We start from the raw sequence: 17517 nt of genomic DNA, 5'->3' as shown, positions 1-17517 counted from the left end.
CACTGCAGCAAATGAAGAGGGCAGATTAAAGCAATTATAATGCTAAACTTCTGAAAAACATATTAACTGTGTGCTGGACTCCGAAGGCAAAAGAACACCGAGCTATAATGTGGGGAAAAGGACTAGCCAGCAAGTTCCTCTGGTGTGGTCTTTATGCTGTCCCCTGGGCCACCCAGACTACAGCAGCAGAGTGGGTGACCTCTGGACCTACTCCAATACAGCAGTTCCTATGCTTCCACAAAAACAAGAAGTTCACACCAATTGCCAGACAGCAGGTCAGTTTTTCCAGCTGATCCTCTGTCTTATTATGGAAGATACACTGCTTGATTGTTGCTCTCTGCTAACCTCTGCATGAATCATCCACTAAGGGCTAGAACAGGAATTATTACTGAGAATTCAATCAGTGTTTAACTGATTATTAATACACCACCATGGGTAGGTCAAAGTGCATTAACCTGTGTGAGCCTATTGGAAAAGATTTCATTAACAAACTCTGTACAACCTGACAACAACATTATAGAACAGGAGCAGGTCCAGGAGTTGGGAGGGATGGGGAAAATGAAGTCTAAATGTTTCAGCCGCAGCACCCAAAAGCAGTGTTAGCCTGGGACATTATCCATTATTTGGCATACACAGGAGGTTTTATCTACTACATGGTTTCATCCCTACTCTGCTTTGGCTGACGCATGTTCCAAAGCTCTCGAGGTGCTAGTGATGTGCGAGGCCAAAGCAGGTGATCCACACCTTTACCTTTACCTTCCCTTTCCCACAGAAACACACCACTTCTGCAGTGTTTGATGGTCACAGTCAAAAGCTGCCTTGCAGAAAATGCTGCCAGTTGATAACATCCAAGGTTTGAAGTTAGGGAAACTGCTGACACACTGCTCTGTGACTTCACTTGGGGCACACTTGGACAGTGCAGGAACAGGGCAGGAAACGTCTTACACTGTGTGAATATTGCAAGATGGATCCATTCCAAAATCAAATTAATTTCTTAGGGGAAAAACATGCCAACAAATGGGTTTCAAGCACTTGAAACTCCAAGAGCTTCACAGAAAACCCCAGGTGGAAGGAGACAGGTAATTCAGAACTTAGTCCAGTCCTGTAACACAGTCCACAGCCTGTCACATAATGCTGGATTCAGAGGCAGGATGTAGGAGGCAGTGGCAGGTTCATTGCAAGGCTGTAGCTGTGCCAATCTTCACATCAGAGCAAACCATATGAAGATCTTAGTGTACTACATATGCTCTGGCACTACTACTACCACTGCCTCCAAAACCCTGTCTCAACAAGGTCTAGTCAAGAGAAAAAAAAAAATCAGAATATAGAAAAAACTGTAAAGCTGCCTGCAACCAGCAGCATCTATAAAAAGGCCCCTTTCGTATCTCTTCTAGCTTCACTCTCTATCTATGTATGCATATACATACCTGTATCTAACAAGAAGGTACAGAAAATATGTAGCCAGACTCTTCCAAAAGGCGTACAGTGAAAGGTAACAGACTCAAGGTGAAACATGGGGAATTCTGATTAGATATTGGTGTTTCCATGTCAAGCACTAGGATGGCATCAGAGAGGCTGTAGGCTCTCCAGTTTTGGAGATACTGTTAATTTAACTGAACAAAGTCCTGAGTAACCTGCTATAAATTGTCCTGCTTTGAGCAGCAGGTTGGACTAGAAAACCTCCACAGGTCACTGCCATCCTGAATTATTCTGTGATTTTCCCTGGGTATATTCGGGACCATACCATAGAGCCTTAGTAAATATTAATACATGTTTATAGTACTTAAGCTGACCCTTGGCACTCATCAAGAATGAAGGCAGGCTGACATTGCTCAGCTAAGATGAATTATAGCACTACCCACAAAACACCCACAACAGCCAGCATCCACACTGCAGAGCTTTACACTCAGAAACCTCCTCCAGTGCACTCCCCAAACAGTTCACCCACCATGGACTCAACGTGTCCAGGAAGATACTACACATACCCTGCTGTGCTCAACAGACCAGGACCCTGTGACAATGGACAACTGGTTCCACAGGGAAACCTTCCTGACCTGGAAGAAGGACTACTGGGGAGAAAAATCAGAATCAAAAATCCAATAGGATCTCAGAATAGAATGAGATAGTAGCTTGTTCTACCAGAAGGCTTCAACTAGCACAATTTTAAACCACTCAGAGAGCACTGTGAGACTGGGAGTACTTATGCATACTGGAATAGCTATGATCTGATGATTTAAAGTGATATCTATTGATGCCCAAAGGTATTCTGGGGCCCATACTTTCTTCACTGACTGTCTTCATTTAGTTGTTTTGTCAGCTACTGACAATCTGTTTAGAAACATCAGGGAATATGAAATCTGGAGGTGTGTCAGTGTGTTTGTCCACTCCAAAACCTCTCTGAAATAACCTTTAGGAATGGCAATCAGCCAGAGATGCAGTTTGAAGCCAGCTAAGGTAGCAATAAATATTTATGGCAGCTAAGGATCTGGGATTTAATGCCATTCTGCTAATGCAGATAAATATTCAGATTTCCTTGGCTTCTGTAGACTAAACCCAGTTTAAAAGGGAAAGCCATACAATACTATTCCAGTAACACTGCCACTGCTGGAAGGTATCTGGGGGAATCACTGCTGCCTCCTGGCAGGTTGGGGTCTCACTGTGCCATACTGTTCAGAGCTATGCTGTACTTTACCTACAGGACTGTATTTGGTTAGCAGGTAAAGCACCTCTCAATTATTTTGCCATCTTTGCAGTGAACAGTATAATCAGAGGTGAGATCTTACTACTGTTACTCGACCCACAGCACAGCCTCCTCTGCGTTGAGGCAGATGTTTATGTGATACAAACCCCATGCTCACAGTTGAGTGTAACTGAGTCTGAAGTGATGACTGCCCTCACAAGGCTCAGTTTCCACAAAGGATTTATGGTTAGTTGAGTTAGACTTCACCATGTTATCACTCCTGCTAACCATGTTGCAGCAGCAGATCTACATAACCACCAAACCAGATTAAAGCAGGGCTTTCCTCTCCAGCCAACCGGGAAGTGATAGTTACATCCTGTCTTCACCACAAATTCTAGTCACATCACAGGCAGAAGGGACCTCAGAAGAAGTTATTCAAAGGGAAGCAGGATGAAAGAAAATTCTTTCCCTTTCTCTGCACATTCACAGGCAAAAGGACCACTGCTCTCTATAGCCCATTATTAAAACTCTTTGCAACTAACCACACCACTAGACCCTCACACACCAGCTGGATGCCAGCCGTGTCTCTAACTGTGGGACCACTGAGAAGTCACCTCACTCTCTCAGACGTGAGTCAGGAGCCTAATTCAAATGAACTTTTACATTGTCTTCAATATACTGCAGACTTCGTGAAGGAAATGAGCAAGATGACAGATGGAATCCTTGGGTTTTCTTTTTTCACAAACCAGCTCAGTCTGCATTGTCCCACTGCTCCTTATTTCTTCTGTGCCATACTTTCATTTCTCTAAGGTGCCTATGTGGACTGAACAACTTGCACTTTCCCTTCCCTCTTGTGATGGTGATTTCTGTAAATTGTTAGGGAATGGGAGCAAGTAGCTCCTAAACAACTCCAGCTATCATGCTTGTAGCTGGCCAAAAAAGGGCGAGAGGAAAGGAATAGCAATGGGAAGTGCAGCCACATGGCAGTGATAGGCAGGGGCCTTTTTCTACAGCCTTTCAGTGGCCTTAAGCAAATCACTTGCCTTATACATTGCTACACATCTAAGTACTATTAAATGGAGCAGGGTCCTGGCAAGACTTCCAAAGTACCAGGCTCAGCTACCAGTATACAGGTTTGAGGCATAAAAGCACTCTTAAGTTCAGGGTGTTCAGCTATCTCAGACATCAAACATAAATTCAAAAAGGCAAATGGAGATAAATATAAACAGAATCAACACATTTATGATCCCTAGTTAGGAAGGAATAGCCCTAACAGCCTCTCTGCCTTTTAAAACATACCAGAGATCACAGCAGTCAATGCATTTATTCTCTTAGTTAAGATATACTTATCCCAAGCTGAGTTTCTGTTTGATCCTGAATCTCACTCAAATAAGAATTACTTGAAGACACACACACCACAAGTTTTACCTTTGTGAAGAAAGCAATGTACAAGTGCGGGTACAATAGTGTGTTAGAGCAGTTACTTCTTTAAACCAAGCCTTGAAGATGGTGTATGTTCCAGCAGCCAGTGAGTCACCCTTAAGCTGGGACCCCTTTCAGTACTTTGCTTCTTGGAAGTTTTTACATGATCTCAGTGTGCCCAGGGTTTGCAAAAAGACAAAACCTAAACGCTGCACTGAAGTGACAGGAGCAATGGCAAAGAGGAGCCTTGCACTTGAGCCAAGGGGAAGGGGGCTCATGTAACCTGCTGTCTTGTTTCAGCAGAAGTTCAGTGCTCATCTCCATTTCACCACTGCCAATCTCTCAAACTGCTCAGCCAGCTTGATGGTGTTCCCTCAAACTAGGGCATCAGATCTACCCAGGAAGGGTTAGGCAGATGGGTTACGTCACACGGGATACGTCGCTGGCAAACAGGAGCAGGTTTAGGCTGTGACTGGCTTCAGAGGGAGCCCATTCCAATTATTCTCCTCCTGTGAGTCTGGAAGTGACTCATGCAAAGACAGTCAAGACCAACCCGCTGAGCCTTCGGATTAAAAATAACGACATGGCAAAAGTTGGGGAATGTTTAATCCATGAAAAGCGACTGATCTCAAACTATTGGAAGGGGGAATCACTTAAAGTACATCTGGCCTCGGAATGAACTCAGCCTGGCTCAGAGAGGAAGCAACCTGGCTCTCCGGGGCCTCACCAAAAGGAGCCCACAGACGGCTTGGCCTTGCACCCTCCCTGCCTGCACCTGCCAGCTCCCTGAGCTTTCCAGCCAGTGATGCCAGCAGTGGCACCCCAGTGCTCCCACGGCAGCCAGGCCCAGGCAGCACCACAGGCACATGCAGGAGCATTTTCCATACAGACAATACTTGCTGACGCCTCACACCAACCAGATCCCCCAGAGAACAGGAAGAGAGGGCTTGAGGTGCTTTGGAGGCACAAGATTTGGAAACTGTCACGGGGAGCAGGGGAACTGACAAGTAGCTCAGGGGCTCTCCCCAGTCCCTCCCAGCCTGCGGCCCCACAGGGACCCCCTGGCTGGGCGTTGTTGCTGCCGCTGGCTGGCTGTAGGCTGGTGAAGCAGGTTGCAAGGCGCCTGCCTTTCCCTTTCCACCCAGGTCAGAGCCATGCCGGGCACACAAGGTAAAAAAAGCAAAGGACAGACCTTCTCTCGGGCCTCTTCCGCGCTGGGGAGGGTGCGCTCGTCCTCCCGGCTGCGGCCGCGCTGCCGGCGGGATGCTGGCGGCCCGGTCGCGGTCCTCACCAGCTCCACATTGCTCTGCCTGCCGGGAGACTCCTTTATCTTTTTTCTCCCCCTCCTCCCTCCACCCTCTCTTTTCAGGGGGGCACAAAAAAACGGGCTGCTGAAGGGGAACCTTTCTGTTGTTATTATTCTAATATATTCTGGGGGCTTGTGGTTCCTGCAACCAGGCGGAAGTGAAACCCGTTTTCGCCCCCCTCCTCCTTCCGCGATGCTCCGGGGCTGGAGGCAGCCTGGGGCCGGCGGGAGCTCCGTGGGCCCCACAGCCCGGCCGCGTCCGGGCCCGGCGGGCGGCAGCGGCCCCCCCGGTCTGCCCCGCTCCGGGCGCTCGGCCCCCAGGCGGGAATGTTCTTCCCGAGAGGCAGGGGTTACTTTGGAGGCTGAAAGGGGGGAATCGCGTTCTGGACCCAGCTAGGGGGTTCTGCTCGCGCTCGCTGCCGGCCTCCAGGGCCGGGGTCGGATGGGAGAGCCGGCGGTGGTGCTGCAGCGGCGAGCGGCTGCGGCGGCAGCGCGGGAGGGGAAGCTGCAAAATGCAGCTGAAGGCATGAGCGTGTGCCGGCTCCGCAGTGACATCCTGCGGTGCGGGGCCACTACTGCCAAGGGCCGGGTGGGCGCGGAGCGGGAGGAGCCGCTGCGCACCTAGCACCTGCCGGCGCGGGGTGGTTGCTCTGGCACCTGAGCCGCTGCGGGTGTTCCTGTTTTAAGCAGGTCTCTGCCGCGTGCTGCTGCGGAGCTGCTCTGTTCCTAAAAGGAAACTGGCGCTCGGGCACTGTGACGGGTTCCCCATCCCTGGCAGTGCTCATGCCGAGTTGAGCAACCTGGTCTAGTGGAAGGTGTCCCTGCCCCTGCCACAAGCTTGGAACGAGTTGAGCTTAAAGGTCCCTTCCAACCCAAACCGTTCCATGATTCTATGATTTGTGCTTTGTAAACGTGCAGCATCTCCCGCAGCATGTTACAGACCAGCGAGGGCTCAGATCTACATGCTGCAGCTGGCTGCATGCCTAGACTGAGGAGCAGAGTGAGAGAAGCACCAAATGAACATCCAGCTAACTAAGGCAAATGTTAATTTCTTCATTCAGCATGCGGCATCATGTTGAAACAGACTCACCAAGCATCTCCCCCAGCCAAGAAGCACAGGAGTGGAGTCGAGGCAGTGATACTCCATCCCTCCCTAAGTCTGCTTTAGAGAATTCCCCTCTGCACCTCCCTGGCCACACACCACCCAGTGTGGTGCTCCAGTGACCTGTGGCAGAAAAGGCAAGAAGAGAAAAGATGGTGGAAGAGAGCTGAGCACATGGACCAAAAGACTAAGAGGAAAATGTTAAGTCAGCACTTAACAGGCATACCTGAGCTGACTGGATTCCAGCTCACAGCAATGCCACTGGTAATGAGGATTTGGTGGCATCAGCCTAAAAACGTCTCCACAGCTTCTGGCAAGCTTGGTAAGCTCCATACCACATTGCCCAGATCAGAAAGATGAAGGCTTGCCTGGGCAGGCCTGGACACATAGCAATTGAAATTCCCAATAATGGTTAATAATGGTTTGGAGGCATGCAGGTGCTGGTAGTAGATGGGTTGGAAAAGGCTTTTCTAAACTCTGCTTCACAAGTAACTCATATCAGGTGATGCAGGTGTTCTAAGAGATGACTGGGACACTCTTTGCTGAGGTCTCTTGCCCCAGAAGCCACCTGCTCACAGTGTCATGGTGGAACTTAACCCCATGTTAAATTCTGGTGCTGCATTAAAACAGTCAATGCTGCTGCCATCTGCATGTCCAGTGGCACGTTCAGGACCTGCTGTTCTGGACTCTGCAGATTTACCTCTGCTCAGTTTTGTGTTAAGTGTTTCCTTCACATCCCAACAGCAAGGGAGTTGCTTAGTCAGCTGCCTGCATCTGTCCCGCAGCCTTAGGGTGCCCGTAGCCTCCCGGATGAACAGTGTCAGCAGGAGTGCCCTTTTCCTGGTGGGCCTGGCCAGAAGGTTGCATCTAATCCTGAGGATTGCACACCTGGACACACTGATGCATGAATTTGTGTCTTGAAGCTTCATTGCTGCAACTCCCTATGCTTTGAAATAAACCACAGGCGTGTAAAACACAGCAGATGTCTGCTTGGCAATGGAGAACAGCCTGGTTTCTCACTGAGTACAGACTTTGGTCTTCTTCTGTGATATTCAAAGCCCTTCATACTGTTCTTCCTCTTGTTGGAGCACTGCAGCCATTGACAAAGGGCTCAGACAAGACTCTGGGAATTTCATCCTTCCCAGGCGGTGCTTCTGCACTATGGAACTTACTTTGACTCATGGAGATACAAACAACCCCGATCTCAGTTCATTCAGAAGTAAATGCGAAACTTCTCTCCTCAGCTTCATTTCTTCACGCAGAAACATGTAGGGAATGCTAGCATCCAGCCCAACAAATGCAAGCCATATAAGCTAATCAAGCTATTCCTCTTACGGGCTAGATAGAAAGCAAGGCAGAGAAGGAAACAGCTTTTTTCTATTTTAAAATACTTGGGAGGCACACAAGTCCCACAGAGATGGGAGCCATCTAAATATATATATAAAGACATAGTGAGATAAATGAGTCCATCTGGTGTAATCTAGCAGTTTCATAAAGCCAACGAAAAAAATTGTCAGTTTCATGAAACCACTGAAGCACTATTGATTCTTTCAAGTTTTTAAATTCTCCACTGTGTATGAATGTAGGAAATCAACCATCCCCTGTTGGGTTCCCCAAATGAATAGGAAAGGAACAAGACTGTGCGTAAAGCTGATGCAAACAAATCCACAATGCAATTAAAGCAAATTGCCATTAACAATCTAACCCAGCCTATTGCAAATCCCTCCTCACACCCCAAAATACAGGTCTGATTTCCAGGAAATGCCAGTACACACATCCACCACTACCTTCCCTTCATCCCAGGGATCTCAAAGCATCTCACAGATGGTGCTTAAATGAAGCCTTACAACACCTCATTCTATGTCTCCACAGGGGAAACTGAGAGGCACAGAGATTCGCTTATTGACTAGCAGGAAGTATTAAAACGTCCAGAAAGATGTAGGTGTCCTCTCTGCACATATGCCTTGCTTCTGCTACCAGATAGCGCTTCCACTATGAGTCTGCTTGTAATTAAAGAAAGTTGTTCTTTTAAAGACTGCACTGAGCAATCCAGTTTTACAGGCAGAGAAGGGCAAAGAAACAGTGTTTTGCTTCATGCCAATGAGTGATGCCTTTTCTCAGCTCTGTGTCTGAGGACCCATGTGGCAGCTATGGAGCAGCACTCATTAATACACTGTGAATTCACACCAGGTGGTGTTGCTGGTTTCAAATGTTCATATTTTGGTACAACCAGGTGACAGGTATGGGGAACAGCCAAAGGTTTCCATACATCAGGGAATCCTCCAGAACATATGGGAAGAGAGTCACTGCATAAGCCTGCAGTGTATCAGCCACCATCTCACAGGCATGCTGGTGTGTGCTCTGAGACCTTCCAGCAAAACAGACAGCTCTGGGAAGTGGGAAAACAAATGTGCATTAGCCATGAGCTGTGCTAGGCCAGCAGAATTCCCCTTGGAAGTGTTTCCTATTAAGTGTGCAAGCAGGCTCAACTTCCTCCCTCCCCTCTCCTCTTCAATACATGCACACACTCCATCTCAGTGTGATTTATAGAATCATAGAATCATAGAATAGTTAGGGTTGGAAAGGACCTTAAGATCATCCAGTTCCAACCCCCCTGCCATGGGCAGGGACACCTCACACTAAATCATATCACCCAAGGCCTCGTCCAACTTGGTCTTGAACACTGCCAGGGATGGAGCATTCACAACCTCCCTGGGCAACCCATTCCAGTGCCTCACCACCCTAACAGGAAAGAATTTCCTCCTTATATCCAATCTAAACTTCCCCTGTTTAAGTTTTAACCCGTTACCCCTTGTCCTATCACTACAGTCCCTAATGAAGAGTCGCTCCCCAGCATCCCTATAGGCCCCCTTCAGATACTGGAGGGCTGCTATGAGGTCTCCATGCAGCCTTCTCTTCTCCAGGCTGAACAGCCCCAACATCAGTCCTGCTATGATTTCCCTGGGTAAACCACTGGAGTGCAAGCAGAGGGCATGAGTCTGAAGAACAGGCACCACAGGAGATCTGACAGGCTGAGTCCTGAAAAATATCCTCAGTTAAAGTACAGATACCCACAGGGCCTCAGGCAGACATCGAAATACGTGTGTCCAGCAACACTCCCCATTTAAAAAGCCCCCAGCTATGCTACTCACTGTGTTCAGCTACTCTCCTCCTGGGAGAAAAGTGAAACTACACAACAGTCAGTCCCACAGCCCATGGCACAAAGTCCTGACTCGGTATTACTGCACATACAGAGATCATTACACACTGAATGCAAAGCTACACAGTGGCTGTGGGCATCATGTAGGATATGAAAGAGGGAGCTGGCAACAGCCGGTCACTTCTGGAGATCATGTCTGGGTCACTATTTTAACATGCTCTTCAATTACCCCTTTTTTTGTTTGAGTTTTTCTTCTAGAACTTGGTAACTGATTTCCTTCTGCTATTATCAGTATTTTATTAATAATATACTTGTCAGTGTGTATAAAAATTACAGATTTCTCCCCATAAATGCTACAATATGAGAAAACAATCTGCTGTTAATAAAACAGAGACAAATTCCCGAAGGAAATGAATGCTTTTAGAAACCATGAACTTGAAGTAAAAACCCACTCTGCTCATCTGAAATAATTACTAGAGAAAAATGACAACAACTGTTTCTCCTCAAAACTTGGCAATTTTTATATCATGCTACTGATGGTGTTATTGGAAAATGGTGCTTTTATTCACTGCCACTTCTTTTACTTTGGCCAATGCTGTAGCCAAACATCTGCTTGTTAATTCAGCAGGGTAAATGGATGGTTGGTAACTCATGAGTTTCCAAAGAAGAGCTCCACAGATGTTTCCAAAAGAAGACCCTCTCTAAAGCTCTGTAAGGATGCAATTAGGAGGGGAGAAGACTATGAAGAAACAGAAAGGTCCAGACAAAGTGTCTGTGTGACTGTTCAGACAGGTTTGGCTCTTCTAAAAAGCATCCATGGAGGATGTGGGACAAGTTTTCAGCTGAAGGCATTCCAAAGCTCGGTGAAAGCTTCACACTGAACTTGCCACTGAGCATGACAAAAAGCTGTGAGCACAGGAAAAAGAAGCTAAAAGCAATGGTGAGGTAGCAGCTTCTTCACTGCTCACAGAATCCATTCCTTTCCCTTCTATCTTTAGAGAGCAGCAGAGAAAAATTGATGATTATTATCATCTGAGCCTGTTCCTGCTCACATGTTCCTGTCTCTACACTGGAAAACTTCTTAGGAGGCAACCCAGTTTCCCCAACTATATCCCAACAGATGGAATCCTGCATATAAAAGGCAAATCCCCAAAAAGCCTACTGTCCAGCAGATACAATCCAGGCAACCATGAGCAAGTCTCCCAGCTTACACCCTCTTGTGGTGGGGTAATGGAGACATGTCAGAGTTTGGGACCCTCCAGGAACAGCAATGGAAAAGGCAGCATTCCACAGCTGGACTCCAGCAGCATTCCCACCAAATGCCCCTCCTTTCATACAGGTGACAATCAATTATCATACACCAGGGTTGACACGAATACATACCACTGGCAAAAAATAGTGTATTGACAGTATAATGGTTTTAAGAACAGCTAAAAGAAGCCACACAAATACATGTGTAAATAGTCTGACTGTCCTCACAAGGCAATTGGACCTGTGAGGCCAAGGAGCAGAACATATTCTAAGTTTTTAGATGATAATGACCTTCTTGCAGGCAAACTACACAGCCCAGGAGACTGACTCCCCAGACTATCCATAGACTGTGGCAGCACAGAGAAAAAGAAGCAAGTTTCCCTAGGGCAGCGCCTGAAACCCAGGAATGCCTTCTCCTAAAGGCAGCGAGGAAGCCTGGGTGCTCAGATGTGAGGAATCACTGTGGTTTTGTCTGCCTGTGACACACCTGCATAAAGCACACAGCTTGTTTTCAGCTGCAGTGGGAACTGAAGGTGTTCATTGTTTTCTTACAGTGTGGGACTGGCAGGCTGTGAGTTCAGCAGGGCTGGCGCAGGGGTGAGGAACTCACTGGGGTACAAAGAATGTTGGGATCGAGTTCTGCACCTTTCAGCATGTTCTGGAAATACCCCCCCTCTGAGTACTGCTGCCTTGCTTTTCTCAGACTCCATCACTTACTGTGCACTGGCAGGCTGCGACTCAAGGCTCTGCACCCTTTGTGCAATAAGGCCATTCACCACAATGTACGCAGGAAGATGAGCAAATAATTGTGCAACTATTCCTAAGCAGTAAGTCCTTACTACCACTGAGGGGCAGCGTTTCCCACAGTTCTACTCGTGAGACGGACAGCTTCAAGTTCAGTTTTAATTAGCGATGGTTAATGTCTCCTTTTGGTGAAGTGTTTTCTGTTCTGTGTTGTGTTTGTTTAATAAGTTATCTCTACATGGCACAGTGAATTACAGGCCCGTTTACTGTACTTTCACTACGACCAGCAGGTTACACTAATGAATCAAACAAGTGTTATTAGTGAAGGTACTTAGAAGCCCAAGAGGATGGCTAGTTTGAAATAACTGGTTGACAGTCAGGTTTCAAGTAAAAGGCTTCACAAAACATATCACTATTTGCATTTTAATTTTTACAAAATATAGAATTTGTATCTGTGAAAACCTCATAAACTGTCCTCACCTGTGCAGGCAATTCAAGTATTGGTAAATGAGCATCCTGAAACTCTTTGCTAGGTACTGATTCTCTTCCCATCAATACCAGAGACACTTCTACCACTGACTTCACTCAGGGTGAAGATAACGTCTGTTGTATTCAGAGGCAAAACTTCACTCGCAGTCCCACTTCTTCAGGCATATTTTGTGTTCTGGACAACAGTTTAATCAACCTGAAAGACTTCACTAAGTAACCTTCCCTTGATCTGCATGTCTGAAAAATACCCTGAAAGTCTCACTCTCACCAGAAAGTAATGCATACACTATCAGGCTGGGGCTTGTTGACAGAAGGCAAAGTTTGCACAGGGCGATACAGCAGAGGTACCTAGTTATCCTGACTTTTACACTCCTGCAACAAAGAAATGCCCATGAAATAGCTGTTAACAGTGATAACACATGACTGTATCAAACCCAGTGCTGTTTGATTTCAAGATCGTATTCCAACATCTTGTTTGGTGTCTCAAACATTCAAAGACATTCAAATTTGTTGGCTACAAGATCAGTAGCTGTATAATCGAGCTGATACTGTAGCTGCACAACCAAAACCCAATCTCCCTGGCATCTCTTCAGTGAGAGAAAGCACATATCCAGTTAATAAAGAATAATTTGAAAGTTTAAAAAATACCTTGAGTCCTGTGAACAGAAGGCTGTCCAGGTTTAGTACTCTCCTGGATAGTACATCTAACCTTACCTACACAGACAATCCAATGCAATTACCCCCCATTGGTGCTAGCAAGAAACAGTGGCATAGCCAAGCAATAGATATCTTTACTACCCACCGTCAAACCCTGCCCTGTAAGCCTGTGTTACCTGCCACTCATGGCCTGGTCGCAGAGCAAAGCCAGGTGCAGAGCTGTGCTGCAGAGGGGACACAAAGAGGAAAAGGAGCCCGCAGACACCCTGTGCACAACTCCACTTCAATCACACATATTGAATGCTTTGGATGGTTACGCACATGGGAGCGAAACCTGGCCATTCCTGTATGGTCATTACCCAAGATATAAAATGTTTGGCTTTTAATTAAGATCTACAATATCAATGTCACAAAATGAGTCTGAAATTACAAGAGCAGAAGCTGATCTGATTGTAAAAAGCTCAGCTATTCAATTGAAGGCCAGTGCTTGGTCATAACCAGAGAAAAGCTGAGGTCAAGAGTCCAAGTTCAGGAGTGGAGAAAATAAGAAGCTGGAGGAAACATTATATCCTCCAATAATCCTTGCAGGAGATATGATTTCAGCATGAAAGGATGCAGTCCAGCTTCAAAGTTTCCAAGCAAAAATCATTCTACTCTAACTCCAGTGTGAGATAAAAGCAGACATGTGATCTAGTAATACTGGCCTCCTTCACTGGTGTTTTTATTGGTGCTGGCCTCCATATTAAAGAAAACAAACACTCTGCTTTTAATGTTAAGGATAACTTCAACAGGTCTGCTTTAGAGAACCTTTCTGTGTTAATCCACTCCTTGTAATACAGCTAACCTGCGTATATTTGGAAGGTGGCCTGTAAAAGGAAAAGCAAACAAAGGACTGGCTCTTTTTAAAGCTTGTATCCAACTTTGGGGGCTTCTGTTTGGGTGGTGTTTTTTAATATCAGCTTCTGCTTTCTCTTTTAAAGAGTCATGGTAGAAGAAGCAGCAAGCCTATGACCTCATATGAGGTTCTTCCGTATCTTAACTGAGGAAGAGAGAGGTTTGTATCCTCCCAGGATTTGAGATACCTGAAGGAATGCATAAATACCCGAAAAAGCACGTTTATTGAGTGGCAATATCACTGACCTGGTAGCACACCAAGCCAAAACTCAAGAGACAGGGACTACTGTAATTCCACTCTGAGCCTGATGGGTCCCTCCACACAAAGCATTTCCTCTTACTGTGCCCCAGTTTCTTCATTTGGATAAGAGATAACCTGAAATGGCCACAAGCTTTAAAGTCCCTTCAGGTAAGGCAGTGCAGTGCAATAGCAGTGCCAGGCACGAACTCATCAGATGAGCCAAGGTCTGATCCCCCTCTTGTCAGCACAGCCCTCTGCCATCAGATGGGGCAGTGCAACATCTAACAGTGAGCTACTGGAACTCCTGCTCCCCTCTCCACTTCCTAGTATGGCTGGATCCAAAGGGAAGGATTTTTAAGGATGCTATGTCAGTACTAATTTTGCTCTCAGATGGTAATTTTTATTGTACTTCATGCAATCAATCAGATAGTGTTATACCACCATTAAACCAGTTCTGTCAGCTAGTTCTTTTGGCGCAGAAGAATATGAGTTCAGGTAAACTGAAGTGAAATTTGCCTGCTTCCACTAGCCATGAATTCGGTCTGCAAAACCTCTCATGGTCAATCACACGTAACAGTTGCATTTCTAACTGCACAGGAGAGGGTGGAGCTCTATGGTGACAGAACCAGTAGGGAAAGATGAACACACTGACTGATAAATTGCTTTTGCTGTTGATATGATTCTGCTAAAAGCTTAAGTTATTGAATGTTATAAAGTAACAAACAGAAATGCAGAAAAGTCTTGTGAACAATAATGGGTGCTGGTGCCAACAGAAAAAAAAGGTGCATTTGTTGAAAGAGAAGATAGAAATATCTTCCTTTCCCTCTTTGATGGGTGTTTATAGGCTGCTTATAGCAATGGATATCACCATTTACACCAGTTCTCACTGACGAATACTTGGAAGAGTTGGAGTACAAGACAGGATGCTGCTGACCTGATTGTTTCTGAAACCAAGATTGGTCCAGGTTCTAGTTTTCCACAATGGAGTCCTAAAGTACTGTCATAATAGTTTTACACTCTGTCCATCATGACAACAATCTGGGAAGAAGGCAAAGAATTCAAAACCATTGAGGAAACCATCTCCTCCTTTGGTTTAGCTGCTGTCCCAAACCATCTCCTCCTACAGGAGGGAGACATTGGCCTTGGTAATTAATCAGACATCAAAACCTTCCCAGGGAATTCCTCCTCCTGAGAGGCACACGCAGATCAGAAGAGGACAGACTGTCTAAACACAGCCAGCCTCCTCTCCCTTGCTGGGTTATTTTCCTTCTCCCTAGGAGAGCTCCAGTCAGGGGAAACTCCAGCTTTAACAGAAGGTGGCTTGGTTTCCTCCCTGTTTTTATAGCAAGAACAAGCTACAAAGGCACCCTTTTGATAATGTCTGGTTCTTCAAAGTCAAGTTCTGTGCAGTACTGAAGCATTTCAAACTTCGGTTCTGTTTTCACTGCAGTTTTATCTAGCTACTTTATTTCTAACACATCTGGTACCCCGAAATGAAGTGGACTGATGTCAAACAGCAAAGACATTTCATGACTCCTGATTTTCTGCTCACTCCATTGTTGAGATCCTCACTCACAAACAGAATGCTGTGTATGTTCAGCAAGCCAGAGATGCAGCACCGGTGGTCACTAGAGACCCAGTCTGGGCTTTCCATCCCTAGGAGAGACAGGGAGCCAAAGGAATAAAGGTCTCACCTCCTGGGAGTGGGGCTCCAGACAGTTGAACTCCTGTCTGCTGCATTCAAATGCCATGCCTGAAGGTACTTATAGGGAAATTGTATCAGCATTAAAAACATCAAAATTGGATTATACTTGGACACATGCTGGCAAAGTATTTGCAATGGATTCAGAATAGCTGGAGATTGGCCACATCCACATAATATTCCTAAAGTTGGATAAAATTTAACAGCAGTAAATTAGGAAACTTTGCCAACTGCAAAGCACTACCTCAAACATGGGCCAGAATGATACACTGGCACTCAAACGCTCTAGGACTTTTCCCTTGGCCAAAAGCTGTTTATCAGATAAGAAGAGCTGGGCTGGGGACCACAAAGATGGGGATGCTGTTGCTGGAGAATGCTGGGCTTTGGAAAAGAGCCCTTGTGCCAAAAACTATGGAAGCTGTAGTCAAAACCTAAAATACTTGCAGAGCTCCGTGTAGAGGGCAAAGGAGCAGGGCTGCTGAGCATCTGCCAGGCTCAGCTGAAGAGGGCTCTGGACAGGGGATGTGTGCCTGTGTCTGCTGACACAGCTCTGTGTTCCTCACTGACAAATCTACAGAGGAAAATGGAAACCTGAACTCTTACAGTACATAAAAATATTCCTCCCAGAGATATATGTGGAGCACGATGAGGGAAAACCATTCTATGATTCTGTAAGAGGGAAAGAACAAAACAGTACTCGAGGAGAGACACAAGCCATTGGCACCTCTGTGTTTTGTCACATCTCAGCCCTAGTGCCTACTAAGCTAAGCTGTGAAATGTATTTCACTGAGCTCAGTGAGGCTGCTTGTACATGCCAGCGTTCCCCCCAAGCAATTACACATTGTCTGGTGCACTGGAACCCCACAAAAGCAGAAGACTGCCTGCAGCCACTCTGGAGGAGCAGCACAGCCCTGAAAGAGCCCTTCCCTCTCACAGTCAGTGTGATATTGAAAATGATTCTCCGGATCTCTTGGAGGTGAAGGGGGGGAGGATCTGTCTGATTGTATCTGTGACCCTGGCAACTCTTCACAAGCAGAGACAGCTGAGTCACTAATATTTAGAAAAATAACATAATTGACTGTATTCAGGCCTGTGGAGGACCCCCGCTGGGTATTCACAGTTAAACATTAGCAACTCGGTCACTCCTGGCAGCCTTTGTGAAGGGTTGCCAGGGCTGTAGATTCAATTAGATGACCTCCGACAAACCCATTTCCACTGCAAGTATTTACAAAAAAAAAAATAAAAATACATTAAATCCCCCATAAATACAATGAAATTGGAGGAGACAGCCCTTCCCACCTCACTGAACGGCCAAAATCACCCTACAGCCCCAGCTCCATGCCTTGCCTGGACATGATGCTTCCACTGGCTCTCTTATCACCACTGCCTAATGTGATCTAGCACTGTCTGCGGATGGCATCCTTTGAATCTGAGAATGTGACAGTGTCACAGCTGGATGCAGATTAGGATACAAAATGATGTTGAAAAAGTGAAAACATTTGCATGAATCTTTCTTTTCCTTTCCACTGGCCAGGGGGAGGGTTCTTTTACCACTACTTTTTTATCCTCAGCCAGCTTTTTTTTTCCATTACTAGCCATTGAATTATTTGGATGCAAGAGGCACTAAGATGCACTGCTAGGCCCAGTGGTTTGTACCACCCATTACAATACTCTGCAGTGGTGCATTACACTGAGTTGGAATATTTACTTTCTTCTCAGTGATCTATACTAAAAGTGATTAATGCACCACTAAGGCAACTAGAAATTAGATTTTAAAATCCTGGTTTATGCATAGGGGTTTATGAAAAGCCCTACAATAAAATAAGCAATGTGGACACTCTGTTAACACTATCATAATGGAATCAGCTG

General features: G+C 46.1%; 1 protein-coding gene across 3 annotated transcripts in view; it reads right to left on the bottom strand.

Annotated features, from left to right (window-relative positions):
• The window catches only part of PAK3 (p21 (RAC1) activated kinase 3), a 168332-nt gene that overhangs the window by 111892 nt on the left and 38923 nt on the right, over nt 1-17517 (bottom strand). The window contains exon 1 of one of the 3 annotated variants that reach the window (XM_062640179.1): nt 5295-5446. The exons of 1 other annotated variant lie outside the window; for it this stretch is intronic. The gene's annotated coding sequence lies outside the window, so the exon portion shown is untranslated. Of the gene's footprint in view, nt 1-5294; nt 5447-17517 lie in introns of those variants that run through there. One more of the 3 variants, XM_062640183.1, reaches the window with a different exon arrangement.

Source organism: Pezoporus occidentalis, unplaced genomic scaffold (genome assembly GCF_034315485.1).
Source record: "Pezoporus occidentalis ecotype Australia unplaced genomic scaffold, CSIRO_AGI_Poc_V1 ctg63, whole genome shotgun sequence".
NCBI classification, from domain to species: Eukaryota; Metazoa; Chordata; class Aves; order Psittaciformes; family Psittacidae; genus Pezoporus; species Pezoporus occidentalis.
Note: the sequence above shows the minus strand (reverse complement) of the source record. Positions and strands in the feature narration are given on the sequence as shown.